The 18,224-nt window shown below is 38.4% G+C and overlaps 1 protein-coding gene and 1 pseudogene across 2 annotated transcripts in view; both read left to right on the top strand.

The window, feature by feature from the left end:
- The window catches only part of ITPR2 (inositol 1,4,5-trisphosphate receptor type 2), a 567,579-nt gene that overhangs the window by 17,823 nt on the left and 531,532 nt on the right, over positions 1-18,224 (top strand). The gene's annotated exons all lie outside the window — the stretch shown is intronic.
- LOC139030617 (procathepsin L-like) lies at positions 5,411-7,566 on the top strand (annotated as a pseudogene).

The raw sequence follows: 18,224 nt of genomic DNA, 5'->3' as shown, positions 1-18,224 counted from the left end.
GAGCTTTCTTTGCTATGTATATGCTCATACAGTACCACATTCTTTTCCCTCAGAAAGTTTATCCCTGTTGTAGTTTTCATTGTACTACTTATATAATATTATTGGATTATCTGTCTTTCTCCCAGGCTTCCCAGGTGGCTCAGTGGTAAAGAATCTGCCTGCCAATGCAGGAGATGTGGGTTTGATCCCTGAGTCGGGAAGATCCCCAGGAGAAGGAAATGGCAACCCACTCCAGTATTCAATCCAGTGTCTTCCTGCATTGGCAGGTGGATTCTTTATCACTGAGCCAGGGAAGCTTGGGAGAAACAGATAATCCAATAATGTTATAAAAGAAGTACAATTAAAACTACAACTGGGTAAACTTTCTAAAGGAAAAAAATCTCATGGACAGAGAGCCTAGCAGGCTGCAGTCCGTGGTGTTGTTAAGAGTCAGACATGACTGAGTGACTAAATAACAAATGTTTCTCCCACTAGGCTTTAAACTGTGTAAGGGCAGCAACTGTGTTGTTTATAGTTACATCCCCAATGCCTTGCACAGTATCTGTCACATAATAGGTTTTCAAGAAATATATATTGAACAAATGAATAACGTTTTAGCATAATGGCTGAGAGGATGAGTTTTTGATCAGATAAACTTGGTTTCAAATTATGTCTTTACTCCTCATGGTACGATGTTTGGAAGATGCTTAATACCAAAAACCTCAACTTTCTTATCTGTAAAGAGGGATTGTTACCTATAGTATTCCCATGATGACTAATGGAAATTAATGTATGTAAATCCTTAGCTTCAGCCTCTTAGAATTAGGCACCTAAGTGTTAAATAGGTGGAAACCATTATTATTACTATTGTTATTCTATCTGAAAGAATCAGCAGGAGTCTCTCTGGAAGCTTGGCTAAGTTCTACTGCATTGATTTGAAAGTTCTGCCATATTGTGTTTATAAAACTTTGCAGTCAACCAGTTTTTCAGTGGGTATTTGTTTAGTAGGCTGTTCAAAGGCACTCCGCCTTATCTATTGTTTGCTTTGGTTTTAGCCCTTTTTTCCCTCCCTTCCTTACTTTGATAATGTGTAGTACTAAACTGCAGGCGCTTCTATTTATCTTGTATTAGTGGTTTGATGCATGCTATCTTTTTGATGTAATGCAAACACCTAAAGTGTATCAACATTAGTCACAACCTTTGAATTGCTTGGCATACATTTTCCGTATCTTCCTTGACTAGAATTTTCAAGTCTTGTTAAATTTTAAAGCCACCGCGCTACTTCAGTGGCTAACATTTCTTCCCTTCTGGAACACAGTGGTGGAAGGAAACAGTTTTGTTTATTGAGACAAAACAAACATTTGCTTTGAAGCCATTAGAATGGAGGTTTTGCATAAGTTTCCACTGAGCAGCTGATGTCACCATCCCCTTTTCTGAGGTTTCCTATTGCCAAGAATTCCTTCTGAGCTTCTGTGACTGTTAGAGGGATTAGCAAAAACATTTGTCTAATTTGGATAATTAATCAGTTCAGAAATAAACAAATTTGCCTAGGACAATCATGTCAGATTTTAAACAGTGACTAATCAAATGATAACAGTTACTTCTGTTTAGAATAATAATGATTTTTAGACAAAATCATAGGGATTTGAAAGGCATAGAGAGGGTATCTTACTCATGCCACTTAGATGTACCTAGTGAACAGAAATGATCCAGGTTGTAGCCTTCTTTTGATGTCATAACATGGAAGGAGATTTTGCTATTTGCCAGAATCTTAGTGTGTATATACACTCAGACTATTGAAGCACTCTTAAAAATTAAAGCATTAAAACACTTAAACGTACTTTGCAAACTCTTGTTAGAAAATTTCTCTGTGAGAAGGTATTTCCTTTTAGTTAAGAGCAATTCCTGATGGTGCAGTTTATGCCAGTTTGTTATCTCTAGTCTTACTGGACTAACTAGTAATGGATAAAAGTGCTGCATTCCTTGTTCTGACAGTGAATTAGTCAATCTGAAGACCGTTTGTTAGCCAGGATGTTTTTTAGTTGCAAGAAACAGAAGAATCAATTGGAACAATTGTTAGCAAAGAAGAGAACTTTTTAGAACTTTTTATTTTTTACTGGAGTATTGCCATTAACAACATTGTGGTAGTTTTAGGTAGACAGCAAAGGGACTTGGCCATACATGTACATGTATCGATTCTTCCCTAAACTCCCTTCCCATCCAGGCTGACATGTAACATGGAGCAGAGTTCTCTGTGCTATAAAGCAGGTCCTTGTTGGTTACCCATTTAAAATATAGCAGTGTGAACATGTCCATCCCAAACTCCCTAACTATCCCTTCCCCCCTACCCCCCTCCACCCCCACTCCTGGCCACAAACAAGAAGGTATGGTTTATGATCAGGGTAGCTAAAAAGTCTGTGCATAACTTTGTTATAGGCACTCTGGCTTTATCCTTGATTCTGTTTTGTCATCAGGATTAGTCCATCCTCAGACAGGCCTTCTGCCTCTAGTGGCAGTGTGTCTGCTGGCAGCTTCATCGTTACCGTATCCTACCATCTTACATCCAGAGAGAGTTTTCAGTTCCTTAAACTCTGGAAGTGCTGCAGTGTTCACTGTGGCAATAACTGGGATAACAGTCCCACCTTCAACTGAACACTGTGGCCAGGGGATGAGAGGCTCTGATGACAGAGGATACGCCATCATGCAACACGTGGAAGAAGAGCCCTTCCTCATTCTCCTTTCAGGGCTCAGTGGCCAGAAGGAAGACAGTGGATGCTGGCAAGGCAGAGACAACACATGTCTACTGCAGCCAGATGGGATTGCCCTGTGGGCATAACAAAGCCATGATTCCTGTGTCCTTACCATCAGGTTTTAAAATGTGAAGCCATTCGTTTTTTATTTTTTTAATTAATTTTTTTATTGAAGATTAATTGCTTTACAGAATTTTGTTGTTTTCTGTCAAACCTCAACATGAATCAGCCATAGGCATACATATATCCCCTCCCTTTTGAACCTCCCTCCCATCTCCTGCCCCATCCCACCCCTCTAGATTGATACAGAGCTCCTGTTTGAGTTTCCTGAGCCACACAGCAAATTCCCGTTAGCTATATAGTTTACATATGGTAATGTAAGTTTCCATGTTACTCTTTCCATACACCTCACCCTCTCCTCCCCTCTCCCCATGTCCATAAATCTATTCTCTATGTCTGTTTCTTCACTGTTGCCCTGAAAATAAATTCTTCAATACCATTTTTCAAGATTCCATATATATGCATTAGACTACAATATTTATCATTCTTTTTCTGGCTCACTTTACTCTGTGTAATAGGTTATAGGTTCGTCCACCTCATCAGAACTGACTCAAAGGTGTTCCTTTTTATGGCTGAGTAATATTTCTTCATGTATATGTACCACAACTTTATCCATTCATCTGTTGATGGACATCTAGGTTGCTTCCATGTTCTAGCTACTGTAAATAGTGCTGCAATGAACAATGGGATACATGTGTCTTTTTCAACCCTGGGTTCCTCAGGGTATATGCCTATGAGTGGGGTTGCTGGGTCATATGGTGGTTTTATTCCTAGTTTTTTAAAGAATTTCCATACCTTCTTCCATAGTGGCTGTATCAGTTTACATTCCCACCAACAGTGCAAGAGCATTCCCTTTTTCTCCACACCCTCTCCAGCATTTATTGTTTGTAGACTTTTTGATGATGACCATTCTGACCGATGTGAGGTGATATTGTAGTTTTGATTTGCATTTCTCTAATAATGAGCGATGTTGAGCATCTTTTCATGTGTTTGTTAGCCATCTGTATGTCAGCTTCTGAGAAATGCTTGTTTAGGTCTTTTTCCTACTTTTTGATTGGGTGGTTTGTTTTTCTGGCATTGAGTTGTATGAGCTGCTTTATATATTTTGGAAATTAATCTTTTGTCATTTGTTTCATTTACTATTATTTTCTCCCGTTCTGAAGGTTGTCTTTTCACCTTGCTTATTGTTTCCTTTGCTGTGCAAAAGCTTTTGAGTTTAATCAGGTTCCACTTGTTTACTTTTGTTTTTATTTCTGTTACTCTAGGAGGTGGGTCATAGAGGATCTTGCTTTGATTTATGTCATTGAGTGTTCTGCCTATGTTTTCTTCTAAGAATTTTTAGATGTCTGGTTTTACATTTAGGTCTTTAATCCATTTTGAGTTTATCTTTGTGTATGGTGTTAGGAAGTGTTCTAATTTCATTCTTTTACACATTCAGTTCAGTTCAGTCGCTCGGTCATGTCTGACTTCTTGCGACACTGTGAACTGCAGCATGCCAGGCCTTCCTGTCCATCAGCAACTCCCAGAGTTCACCCAAACCCATGTCCATTGAGTTGGTGATGCCATCCAACCATCTCATCCTCTGTCGTCCCCTTCTCCTCCTGCCCTCAATCTTTCCCAGCATCAGGGTCTTTTCAAATGAGTCAGCTCTTCACATCAGGTGGCCAATGTAGCTGTCCAGTTTTCCCAGCACCATTTATTGAAGAGGCTGTCTTTGCCCCATTGTATATTCTTGCCTTCTCTGTAAAAAATAAGGGACCAATAGATGCACGGGTTTATTTCTAGGCTTTCTATCTTGTTCCATTGGTCTGTATTTCTGTTTTTGTGCCAGTACCATACTGATTTAATGACTATAGCTTTGTAGTATAATCTGAAAACAGGAAGGTTGTTTCCTCCAGCTCCATTCTTCTTTGTCAAGAGTGCTTTGGCTATTTGGGGTCTTCTGTGTTTCCATATGAATTGTGAATTTTTTTGTTCTAGTTCTGTGAAAAATGCCATTGGTAATTTGTTAGGGATCACATTGAATCTGTAGATTGTGTTTGGTAGTATAGTCATTTCCATAATATTGATTCTTCCTACCCAGGAACATGGACTATCTCTCCATCTTTTTATGTTGTCTTTGATTTCTTTCATCAGTGTCTTATAATTTAATGTGTACAGTTCTTTTGTCTCCTTAGATAAGTTTATTCCTAGATATTTAATTCTTTTTGTTGCAATGGTGAATGGGATTGATTCCTTAATTTCTTTTTCTGATTTTTCATTGTTAGTATATAGAAATACAAGTGATTTCTGTGTATTGATTTTGTATCCTGCAACTTTGCTAAATTCACTAATTAGCTCTAGTAACTTTCTGATACTCTCTTTAGTGTTTTCTATGTACAATATCATGTCATCTGCAAACAGTAAGAGCTCTGCTTCTTTTCTGATCTGGATTCCTCTTATTTCTTTTTCTTCTCTGATTGCTGTAGCTAGGACTTCCCGAACTATGTTGAATAAGAGTGGTGAAAGTGGACACCCTTGTCTTGTTCCTGATCTTAGGGGGAATGCTTTCAGTTTTTCACCATTGAGAATAATGTTTGCTGTAGGCTTATCATATATGACCTTTACTGTATTGAGGTAGGTTCCTTCTATGCCAGTTTTTTGAAGAGTTTTAATCATAAATGGGTGCTGAATTTTGTCAAAGGCTTTTTCTGCATCTAATTTGTTAATATCGTGTATCACATTGATTGGTTTGTGTATGTGAAGAGTCCTTGCATTCCTGAAATAAACCCAACTTGATCATGGTGTATGAATTTTTGATGTTGTTGAATTCTGTTTGCTAAAATTTTGTTGAGGATTTTTGTGTCTATGTTTATCAGTGATATTGGCCTGTAGTTTTCTTTTCTTTGCATTGTCTTTATCTGGTTTTGGTATCAGGGTGATAGTGGCCTCATAGAATGAGTTTGGAAGTGTTCCTTCCTCTGCAGTTTTTTGAAAGAATTTTATAAGGATAGGCATTAGCTCTTCTCTAAACGTTTGATAGAATTCTCCTGTGAAGTCATCTGGTCCTGGGCTTTTGTTTTTTGGGAGATTTTGTATCACAGCTTCAATTTCAGTGCTTGTAATTGGGTTGTTCATAATTTCTATTTATTCCTGGTTCAGTCTTGGAAGATTGAACTTTTCTAAGAATCTGTCCATTTCTTCCAGGTTATCCATTTTATTGCCATATAGTTGTTCATAATAGTCTCTTGTAATCCTTTGATTTTTTGTGTTGTTGTTGTTCTTTTTTTCCCAGTTGTTTTAGGTGTAAACTGTGTTTTAGGTGAATCTATCTTTGCTTTGGTTCCCCCATCCATGGATTGGAGAGAGGAAGGCCATGTAACCCCTGTGAAGAATCAGGGTATGTGTGGTTCTTGTTGGGCTTTTAGTATCATGGGTGCCTCTGAAGGACAGGTGTCCCAAAGAACTGGCAAACTTGTTTCACTGAGTGAGCTCAACCGGTGGACTGCTCTCAGCCTGAAGGCAATCAGGGTTGTCACAGTGGCCTCATGGATAATGCCTTCCAGCATGTTTTGGATGTTGGAGGCCTGGACTCAGAGGAATCCTATCCATATACTGGACTGGTTGGCACCTGCCATTACAATCCCAACAATTCTGTTGCTAATGAAACTGGTTTCATGAACCTCCCTAAGCAGGAGAAGGCTCTCATGAAGGCAGTGGCAACTTTGGGCCCCATCTCTGTTGCTATAGATGCAGGCAGTCCATCTTTCCAGTTCTATAAGTCAGGCATTTATTATGAGCCAAAATGCATCAGTAAATCCCTGGATCATGCTGTTCTGGTAGTTGGCTATGGCTTTGAAGGAGCAGACTCAGATGACAATAAATATTGGCTTGTCAAAAACAGCTGGGGTGAATGTTGGGGCATGAATGGCTACATAAAGATGGCCAAAGACCAGAACAATCACTGTGGAATCGCCACCATGGCCAGTTATCCTGCTGTCTAAATCTCAAAGGCTGGATCAAGAACAATATCCAGAGGAAGGATATTTTCTTAAAACTGACCAGACTTTATTGTGTGGGAATCAAAGACTTGAATCATTGGAGATCCCAGATGTGATCTGAATTCTGTGACCTTTTACACTGGTGAAATGTTACCACTTCTTTCACTACTGTTGTAAATATGTTTGTATAATCAACTTGCCTAATGAATTTTGAACTTTCATGTTTTAAAAGGATGTATTTGGGCTTCCCTGGTGGCTTAGATGGTAAAGTGTCTGCAGTGCTGGAGACCTGGGTTTGATCCCTGGGTCGGGAAGATCCCCTGGAGAAGGAAATGGCAACCGACTCCAGTACTCTTGCCTGGAAAATCCCATGGACAGAGGAGCCTGGTAGGCTACAGTCTATGGGGTCGCAGAGTCAGACACGACTGAGTGACTTTACTTTAGGTGTAAAGTTAGGCTGTCTATTCAATGTTTTTCTTATTTCTTGAGGTAGGATTGTATTGCTATAAACTTCCCTCTTAGAACTGCTTTTGCTGCATCCTGTAGGTTTTGAGTTGTCGTGTTTTCATTGTCATTTGTTTCTAGAATTTTTTTGATTTCCCTTTTGATTTCTTCAGTAACCGGTTGGTTATTTAGAAATGTGTTGTTTAATTTCTGTGTGTTTGTTTCTTATAGTTTTTTTCTTGTAATTGATATCTGGTCTCATAGTGTGGTCAGAGAAGATGCTTGATATGATTTCAATTTTGTTAAATTTACTGAGGTTTGATTTATGACCCAAGATATGGTCTATCCTGGAGAATGTTCCATGTGCACTTGAGAAGAAGGTGCATTCTTCTGCATTTGGATGGAATGTCCTGAAGATATCAATGAGATCCGTCTCATCTAATCTATCATTTAACACTTGTGTTTCCTTTTTAATTTTCTGTTTTGATGATCTGTCCATTGGTGTGAGTGGGGTGTTAAAGTCTCCTACTATCATTGTGTTACTGTCAATTTCTCCTTTTATGTCTGTCAGTGTTTATCTTATGTATTGAGGTGCTCCTATGTTGGGTACATAGATATTTACAATTGTTATGTCTTCCTCTTGGATTGATACCTGGATCATTATGTAGTGTCCTTATCTCTTGTAATATTTATTTTCAGGTCTATTTTGTCTGATATAAGGATTGGTACTCCAGCTTTCTTTTGCTTCCCATTTGCATGGAATATATTTTTCCATCCTCTCACTTTCAGTCTATATGTCTTTAGGTCTGAAGTGGGTTTCTTGTAGACAGCGTACATATGGGTCTTTTTTTTGTATCCATTCAGCCAGTCTGTCTTTGGTTGGAGCATTTAATCCATTGACATTTAAAGTAATTATTGATATATATGTTCCTATTGCCATTTTCTTAATTGTTTGTGGTTGATTTTGTAGATCTTTCTTCTTCTCTTGTATTTCTTGACTATATAAGTCCATTTAACATTTGTGGTAAAGCTGGTTTGGTGGTACTGAATTCTCTTAACTTTTGCTTGTCTGAAAAGCTTTTGACTTCTCCATCAATTTTGAATGAGGTCCTTGCTGGGTACTGTAATCTTGGCTGTAGATTTTTTCCTTTCAATACTTTAACTATATCCTGCCATTCCCTTCTGGCCTGCAGAGTTTCTGCTGGAGGATCAGCTGTTAAGCATATGGGGTTTCCCTTGTATGTTACTTGTTGCTTCTCTCTTGCTGCTTTTCATATTCTTTCTTTGTGTTTAGTCTTTGTTAGTTTGATTAGTATGTGTCTTGGCATGTTTCTCCTTGGGTTTATCCTGTGTGGGACTCTTTGTACCTCTTGCACTTGACTGACTATTTCCTTTTCCATGTTGGGGAAATTTTCAAAAACTATAATCTCGTAAAAAATGTTCTCATACCCTTTCTTTTGCTCTTCTTCTGCTGGGTCCCCTATAATTCGAATGTTGGTGCATTTGATATTGTCCCAGAGGTCTCTGAAACTGTCCTCAGTTCTTTTAATTCTTTTTACTTTATTCTGCTCTTCAGAAGTTATTTCTACCATTTTATCTTCCAGCTCACTAATTCGTTCTTCAGATATTCTGCTATTGATTCCTTCTAGAGTATTTTTAATTTCAGTAATTGTGTTCTTTGTCTCTGTATGTTTATTCTTTAATTCTTCTAGGTCTCTGTTAGTTGGTTCTTGCATTTTCTCCATTTTGTTTTCAAGGTTTTTGATCATCTTTACTATCATTATTCTGAATTCTTCTCCAGGTAGTTTGCCTATTTCCTCTTCATTTATTTGGACTTCTGTGTTTCTCATTTGTTCCTTCATTTGTGTAGTATTTTTCTGCCTTTTAATTATTTTTTTTTTAACTTATTGTGTTTGAGGACTCCTTTTCCCAGGCTTCAGGGTTGAATTCTTTCTTCCTTTCGGTTTCTGCCCTCTTAAGGTTGGGTCAGTGGTTTGTGTAAGCTTCATAAAGGGTGGGACTTGTGCTGAGTTTTTGTTTGCTGTTTGTTTTCCCTCTGTGGGCCAGGCTGAGTGAGGTGGTGATCCTGTCTGCTGATGATTGGGTCTGTATTTTTGTTTTGCTTGTTGTTTAGCACAGGGTGCTACTGGTGGTTGGGTGATGCCGGGCCTTGTATCCAGTGGTTTCCTCTGTGTGAGTTCTCACTGTTTGATGCTCCCTGGGGTTAGTTCTCTGCTTGTCTAGGGTCTTGGAGTTAGTGCTCCCACTCCAGAGGCTCAGGGCTCGATATGGTCAGGAACAAAGGTTTCACAAATGGTTTCTTATGGCATTAAGTGACATTAAAACAAATATCCAAAAATGAGAAGCCAAAGATGAACCCCAGACAAATGGCAGTTACAAAATCAGGCAAATGATAATTAAAATAATGGAATATACACATATAAATATACACCCATGAGCAAAGTGAGAACAATCCAACAAAAATAAAGTATAGTAGATTGACCTGGTGAAGAAAGGAAATCAAAAATTATATTTACCAGTTAAGGATAACACTAACTAAAGCACAAACTGAAAAACAAAACCAAAGCAAGGTGCCACGTGGGGCATAAAGCAATGAAAATAAAACTAACAAATATGTTGAGAGGAAAGGAAAGAAAGAAGAGAAAGAAAGAATAGATATGCAAAGTTAAATAGAGACAGATAAAGAAGATTTATATACATTATAGATTAACTGCAAGGCGAAAAGAACAGTACGAACGGTGGCCAAAGGAATAAATGTAGAAAAATATAATATTTAAAAGCAGTTAAAAATTAAAATTATAAAAAAGAGGAAAAAAAAAAAGAAAAACAGAAGAGGAAAGAGAAAGGAAAAAGAAAAAGGGAAACTCCATAGAACAGCAAAAGCTCAACATAGAGGCAGAGGTTTATAACAACAATAAAAAAATGTGTCTGAATATACACATATACATATACACCCATAAGCAGAATCAAAATAGTCCAACAAAAATAAAGTTCAATAGATTGACCTGGCAAACAAAGGAAAGCAAGAATTATATCTACCAGAACAAAGCTAACCAAAACTCAAACTGGAAACACAGCTAAAGCAAGGTGCCACCTGGGGAATAAAGGAATGAAAAGAAAATTAACATATATGTTGAGAGGAAAGAAAGAAGGACAAGAAGGAAGAATAGATATGAAAAGTTAAATACAGGTAGATAAAGAAGATTTATATACAAGGGAAGGAGAACAGTAGGAAAAGCAAACAGAGTAGAAAAAATAATAACTGGTTTTAAAAATTAAAATTAAAAAAAGAGAAAAGAAAAAAAAGAAAACTCCATAGAACTGCAAAAGCCCAATGTAGAGGCAGAGGTTTTTAACAACAGTGAAAAATGTGACTGAGGGAAAAAAAAAGCTCAAAAGCTTAGTAAGATTTCATAGTGCCAATAAAATCGACAACTACAACAGAGAGGAAAGGAAAAAGAAATCCAAAAGAATCTACAGAGCAAGTCAAAACATAAGAATAAATGTTTTTCTGAGTCACTGTTGTCAGCATCCTTTTCCTCACTGGGAGTCACAGTCTACCTCACCTCCCTAAAATAATCCACAGCACTGTGCTGATCTCTGGACCTGCTGTGAGGGCAGCTCAGATTCTAATCTGGTCCTATTCCTATGTGTTCTTGCCTTCAATGTGCACAGTGTTCTTTTGTGGGAGATCTGTGACCCTTTGTATATTCCATAGACACAGAGTCTGCCTAGTTGATCGTGTGGATTTAATCTGCAGCTTGTGCAGATCGTGGGAGGGTTTTGGGTCTTCTTCCTTAGCCACACTGTCCCTGGGTTTCAATTGTGGTTTCATTTCCACCTCTGCATGTGGGTCGTCCACTGGGGTTTGCTCCCGAGCGTGCCCTGGAGGGCTTGGGTTTGCCCCTGTGAGGGCCAGGGGTGGAGGTGGTGCAGCTGCTTGGGTCGCAGGGGTTCTGGCAGCACCAGGTTCTCAGGGGGGTTGGCGGCTAGGGCAGCAGGAAATACAGTGCTCTAGAAGGGTATGGCAACCAGTATTGGCCAATACGCTCCAGTCTTCTTGCCTGGAGAAGCCCCCTCCTTGACAGAGGAGGCCACAGTCTACAGGGTCACAAAGAGTCGGACACTACTGAAGCGACCCTGCGTGCATAGACACAAGAGTTTTTTTTGCCTGTGGCAGCTCTGCCCCAGTGAGAGTTGAGTGTGAAGGTGGCACAGCTGCTTGGCGTGTGGGTGCCCTGGCGGCGCCAAGTGTGCAGGGACACGGACTGCCTCTGCGGCAGGAGTCTTCTTTCGAGCCTCTTGTAGCTGGCGATGAGAAGGTCTCTTCGGCCAGTCTTTCTCCGTAGCTCCACCGGTTCAGGCACATGGAGGGGAATCCCTGGCTCGGTTCCCGCTCCGTAGGTCAGCGTGTCAGGCACTTAAAGGGGCACCGGGGTGGGGTCCTGCTCTGTAGGTCCGCGCGTCAGGCGTTTGGTGGGCCAGCCTCTCTATTGTTCAGCTGCGATGCTGTCATGTGGGGAGAGAGAGGCTACGGTGATGCCTCCACCCCTCCGCGTGACTCAGCAGTGTCCCCTTGCTTTCATGGCTGCCTGGCTTTCCTCCACAGGCATTTCCCACCAGAGTCTCCTCCTTTACTTCCCTCCATCTGCAGTCAACAGCAGCCTTCCCCCTGCTCCTGCTCCGCAATCCCCAAACTCCACCTCCCAGCCGCTGCGCTTTCCAGAGGACCCACGTCCCTGTCTGGGGTGTGAATGGCTGTGGCAAGGACTGTTTGATTCTCATTCCATTTAGGCTGCCGCAGATCAGCTCTTTGACTCTCATTCTTTTTTGTTGTTGTTGTTGGCAAAGTAATGTTTCTGCTTTTATTTATTTTTTTTTCATTTATTTTTATTAGTTGGAGGATAATTACAATATTGTAGTGGTTTTTGTCATACATTGACATGAATCAGCCATGGATTCTTAAATGTTTCTCCTCTTAACTCAGACAGTTGTCCTGATGTGGGGATCGGACCCCTGCTTCGGTTCCCTGGTCCAGCCCGACTAACGCTCCAGTTTTTCCCCTAGTTCCTTCCTCCTCCTGAGTTTGCGTGGTTCTGTGTGTTCTTTTCCTGTGGTCAGGTACTCCTGTCAGCTCTCAGCTGATGTTCTGCACGCACTTCTGTATCTGAAGGTGTATTCCTGATGTATCCGTGGAGAGAGATGTTCTCCATATCCACCTACTCCTCCGCCATCTTGTTCTCTCTAGCCGCCATGAGTTGTTTTTGATGGTATAGAAGACTATTGTCTTTCCAGTTTACTAGTTTTGGGTATTAAACTAACACAATTTCAGGTGGAGTCTACTTCATGATGAAAACGAAAATTATCTGAGTGCTATGCATGGCGTGGTAAAGCCTTATTAGTCTGGTCTGGTCTAAACTTTTCTTTGGCATCATCTTTTGAAGAAAAGAATCCGAGACTCTCAAGGGTGGGGGTTGTAGTGAGGGTCAAAAAGGAAGGCAGCATTTTATTGTAATGTTGATGCAAAGTAAGAAAGGAAAGAGGAGTTGAGGAAACAAGCTATTTCAAAATGTGTACATTTTTCATAAGTATATGAATAAACCTGCTTTGATAAATGAATCTCATCCATGAAGATATATTCATTTGAACTTCTTGCTCACAGTAAATTTGATTATGACTGTATTTGCTTTTAGTATTCACAGCTTTTGTTTAGACATAAGTAGCTTATCAACTTTATAGATAATTGCAACACCTGATATGTACACAGTGTACAAGAATTGGTTATTATGATGGGGATGTGTGTTAAGCAAGGTGTAACATAAGCAGGATTTAAAATATGAATTTTAAAACTGAAAATTGTTAATTTAGATATCAAAATTAGCAAATGTTGCTAAAATACTTTTAATTAAAAATTCCCTCTGTAAGACAAATACTTTTTATGTCAGAACTAGAAATGAATTATAATACCTAATTAACATGTAGTATTTGAAATTTGATCTTTATGTAACATTTAGAAAACACATAGTAAATTTTTCTCTTAAGAGTCAGTGTCTTCAATTTTTTTTTAAAGTCCTACCTTAAATATTTAAAACTGAGGTCCATCTTGAACTATTGAACAGATTGGTTGGTTATGAAATTACTATCTAGAAATCATATTTAATTTCAAGGTTGAAGTCAAACCATTGAGTAAATAGATACTTGATTATGAATTTTTAAAAATATGAATGTTGTAAAGAGCTGTCTAAGTGCTTAGTTTCAAATTCTAGTCTATCCTGAAGTGGTTGAGAACTTGGACACATCATTTAATCTCTGAAGTCAGTTCCCCATCTTTTATTTGGGGGTACCACTAATACTTCTATTCTGTTCCTCAGTGGTCCTTTGGGGTATGAAATGACGTTATACTTCTGTGAGTGTTTGGAAAACTATATTGGTATATCTTGGATATTTAAAAAGTTACTATATAAGCTTAAATTTTTAAAAAAAATCAGTTTATTTAAACAGAAAAATAAAAGTTAACACATTTCTCCTACCCACTATCCCCTATCTCTTGTAACCACCAATTGTTCCATCTGGGAGCTTGTTTGTTTTTTTTTTTTTAAGAGACCACATATGAGAGACATTGTATGTACCTGTGACTGATTCATGTTGATACATGGCAGAAATGAACACAGTATTGTAAAGCAATTATCCTCCAATTAACAATAAATTTAAAAAAGAGACATTGTATGATATTTATCTTTTTTTGTCTGACTTATTTCAGTTAGCATATTTCACTTCAAGGTCCATTCATGTTGTTACAGTTGAAAGATTTCCTTTCTATTTTATGGCTGAATAATATCCGGTTGTATACATTCATTAATATTTTGTTTAAATAATATACAGTTGTATGTGATATATACCACATTTTCTCAGTTTATCCATCAGTTCAGTTCAGTTGCTCACTTGTGTTCAACTCTTTGCAACCCTGTGGACTGAAGCATGCCAGGCTTCTCTGTCACCAGCTCCCAGAGCTTGCTCAGACTCATGTTCATTGAGTTGGAGATGCCAACCAGCCAGTCTCATCCTCTGTCTTCCCTTCTCCTGTGTTCAGTCTTTCCCAACATCATGGTCTTTTTTAGTGAGTCAGTTCTGTGCATCAGGTGGCCAAAATATTGGAGTTTCAGCTTCAGCATCAGTCTTTCCAATGAATATTCAGGACTGATTTCCTTTAGAATTGACTGGTTTGAATTCCTTGCAGTCCAAGGGACTGTCAAGAGTCTTTAACACCATAGTTCAGAAGCATCAGTTCTTCGAACTCAGCCTTCTTTGTGGCTTAACTCTCACATCCATACATGACTACTGGAAAGACTATAGCTTTAACTAGATGGACATTTGTTGACAAAGTAATGTCTCTGCTTTTTAATATACTGCCTAGGTTGACTATAGCTTTGCTTTCAAGCAGCAAGAGTCTTTTAATTTCATGGCTGCAGTCACCTTCTGCAGTGATTTTGGAGCCCAAGAAAATAAAGTCTGTCGCTGTTTCCATTGTTTCCCTGTCTATTTGCCATGAAATGGTGGGACTGGATACCATGATCTTAATTTTTTGAATGTTGAGTTTTAAGCCAGCTTTTTCACTCTCCTCTTTTACTTTCATCAAGAGGCCCTTTAGTTCCTCTTCACTTTCTGCCATAAGAGTGGTGTCATCTGCATACCTGAGGTTATTGATATTTCTCCTGACAATCTTGATTCCAGCCTGTGCTTCATCTACCCTGTCATTTTGCATGATGTATTTTGCATATAAGTTAAATAAGCATGGTGACAATATACAGCCTTGATGTACTCCTTTCCCAATTTGGAACCAGTCCATTGTTTCATGTCTGGTTCTGTTGCTTCTTGACCTGCATACAGATTTCTCAGGAGACAGGTAAGGTGGTTTGGTATTCCCATCTCTTGAATTTTCCACTGTTTGTTGTGATCCACACAGTCAAAAGCTTTAGCGTAGTCAATGAAGTATAAGTAGATGTTTTTTCTGGAACTCTCTTGCTTTTTCTGTGATCCAGTGGTTATTGGCAATTTGATCTCTGGTTCCTCTGCCTTTTCTAAACCCAGCTTGAACATCTGGAAGTTCACGGTTCACATACTGTTGAAGCCTGTCTTGGAGAATTTTGAGCATTACTTTGCTAGTGTATGAGATGAGCAGTTGTGCAGTATTTTGAACATCCTTTGGCATTGCCTTTCTTTGGGATTGAAATGCAAACTGACGTTTTCCAGTCCCATGACCACTGCTGAGGTTTCCAAATTTACTGGCATGTTGAGTGCAACACCTTTAGCAGCATCATCTTTTAGGATTTGAAATAGCTTAACTGGAATTCCATCACCTCCACTTGCTTTGTTCCTAATGATGCTTCCTAAGGTCTCTCCATCAGTGGACACTTAGGCTGTTTCTGTATCTTGGCTATTGCAAATATGCTGCAGTGAAATGGGATATATATATATATATATATATAGCTTTTCAAGCTAGTGTTTTCATTTTCTTCAGATACATACCCAGAAGTGGAATTTCTGGATCATATATGGTAGTTATATTTTTAATTTTGGAGGAACCTCTATATTGTTTTCTATAGTGGCACCAGTGGTTAAGAGTCTCCCTGCCAGTATAGGAGACACAAGAGGCGCGAGTCAGTCCCTGGGTTGGGAAGATCCCCTGGAGTAGGAAATGGCAACCCATTCTAGTGTTCTTGCCTGGAATTCTTATGGACAGAGGAGCATGCTGTGCTACAATCCATGGGATTGCAAAGAGTCAGATACAACTGAGCGTGCATAGGCACGCATGCACACATGCACCAATTTACATTCCAACCAACAATGCACAAGGATGCTCTTTTCTCTACATCCTTGCTAACACTTGTTAGTTCTTTGTCTTTTTGTTAATAGCCATTCTGACAGGTGAGAGGTGATATCTTATTTTGGTTTTGATCTGTATTTCCCAGATAATTAGTGATGTTGAGCACCTTTGCATGTACCTGTTGACCCTCTGAATGTCTTATTTGGAAAAACTATCTATTCAGGTCTGTTGCCCATTTAAAAATTGGATTTTTCTTTTGCTGTTGAGTTGTATAAGTTCTTTATATACTTTGGATATTAACGCCTAAATATCTGATTTGCAAATATTTTTTCCTATTCAGTGGATTGCCTTTCATTTTTTGATACCTTCCTTTGCTGTGCAGAAACTTTTTAGTTTGGAAACAGTTCCACTGTTTATTTTTGCTTTTGCTCCTTTTACTTTTGGTGTCAGATTAAAAAAGAGTGATTTCAAATGGCAGCTTACTGTCTTTGTTTTCTTCTAGGAGTTTTAAGATTTCAGGTGTTACATTCAGGTCTTCAATCCATTCTGAGTAATGTCTGTATATTGTGTAAGATAGTGGTCCAGTTTTATTTGTTTGCATGTGGCTGTCCAATTTTCCCAACAGCATTTACTGCAGATTCTGTCCTTTCTTCATTGTATATTCTTGGCTCCTTTGCCACCGTTAACTGAACATATATGTATGCGTTTATTTTGGGGTCTCTATTCTGTTCTGTTTATCTATGTGTCTGTCTCTACCCACCCCTGCCATGCCATACTGTTTTAGTTACTACAGCTTTGTAATAGCATTTGAAATGAAGGAGGATAATGCCTCCAGCCTTCTTCTTTCTTAAAGTTGCTTTGGATATTCAGGTTTTTTTTTTGTGATTCCATATAAATTTTAGGGTTGTTTGTTCTACTTCTGTGAAAAATACCATTGGAATTTTGATAAGGATTGCATTGAATCTGTATATTGCTTTGAGTAGAATGAACATTTTAACAATATTATTTTTTTCTATCAATGAATATAGAATATCTTACCATTTATTTGTGTCTTCAATTTCTTTCATTAATGTGTTGTAATGTTCACTATACAACTCTTTCACTGCCTTGCTTAAATTTATTCCTAGGGATTAAAAACTGATTAAGTCATAAAGAAATCACTGAAACCTATTTATTTTCAGTAATTGAATCATATTACACATTTAATATCAGTGGCTTACTTTTCCAGATTTTCTATAATTTTAAGGCCAGGAAAATGCTTCCCCTTTAGCAGGGATGCAAATAACTGTTGAATTGGTTACATAACAGTATTTTCTTGATTATGCTTTGTGTTTATTGACAAATAAACATATTTGGAAAATAGAAATAATTTATATTAGTTGTGTACATCATTAACTACCTTGTTTTAGGCAGTAGTTTTAAAACTATACTCCAAATAACATCTAGTTACAAGTCAATAGATCAGTCATGACATTTGGTGTATCATTAAGGTAACCTACCTGATTACTTTTTTTAAACCTTGAAACATCAAAGAAGAGATGAGACATAAGTTTAAGATTTGTTAATTGTTAGAAAGAAATCTAATGAAGCTGTTTCTTAAAATTGCAGTGTTTGGGGACGTTTAAAGGGTGAAATAGTAAACACAGTTATGTGTCTAAATCAAGATATTCATAAAGGAAATGTAACATTAAATGAAGGAAAATAAAGCATTTCCTATCACATCCTTTCTTTTCCTGTTTTTAAATTCCAGGCTCTTTAGAGAAAACTGTAGCTACTTAACAGTTCTTTAGGCCGTGGATGGAATACTTACGAGCCTGGCCCAGGAACAGCCCCTGTAATTGCCAAGTTCCTGGAGTTTAGATTTTCGACAGTCCGGGAAGAGGCTTTTGATTAGTTTGTGAGCAGAAGGGAGGACTGGACATGCCTGTGGTGCTGCGCTGAGGATTGGGCAGAATTAGAAAGGGTGGACAGTGGGGAAGCAGTGAATTCCTACTGTATAACATTTTTACATTCAGAAAGAATTCAGTAGTTTAGAATGTTGAATTCAGCAGGTAGCTGAAGATATGTCATTCCACTAATTTAACACTGAAAAATAAGACTCTCCAGGGGAAAAGCTGTAAGGATTTTGGGTAATCCTTTACTGTAGGGACTATGCATAGAATTACT

Source organism: Odocoileus virginianus, chromosome 23, assembly GCF_023699985.2.
Source record: "Odocoileus virginianus isolate 20LAN1187 ecotype Illinois chromosome 23, Ovbor_1.2, whole genome shotgun sequence".
NCBI classification, from domain to species: Eukaryota; Metazoa; Chordata; class Mammalia; order Artiodactyla; family Cervidae; genus Odocoileus; species Odocoileus virginianus.
The sequence above is the reverse complement of the archived record's forward strand: the minus strand, read 5'-3'. Positions and strand labels throughout refer to the sequence as shown.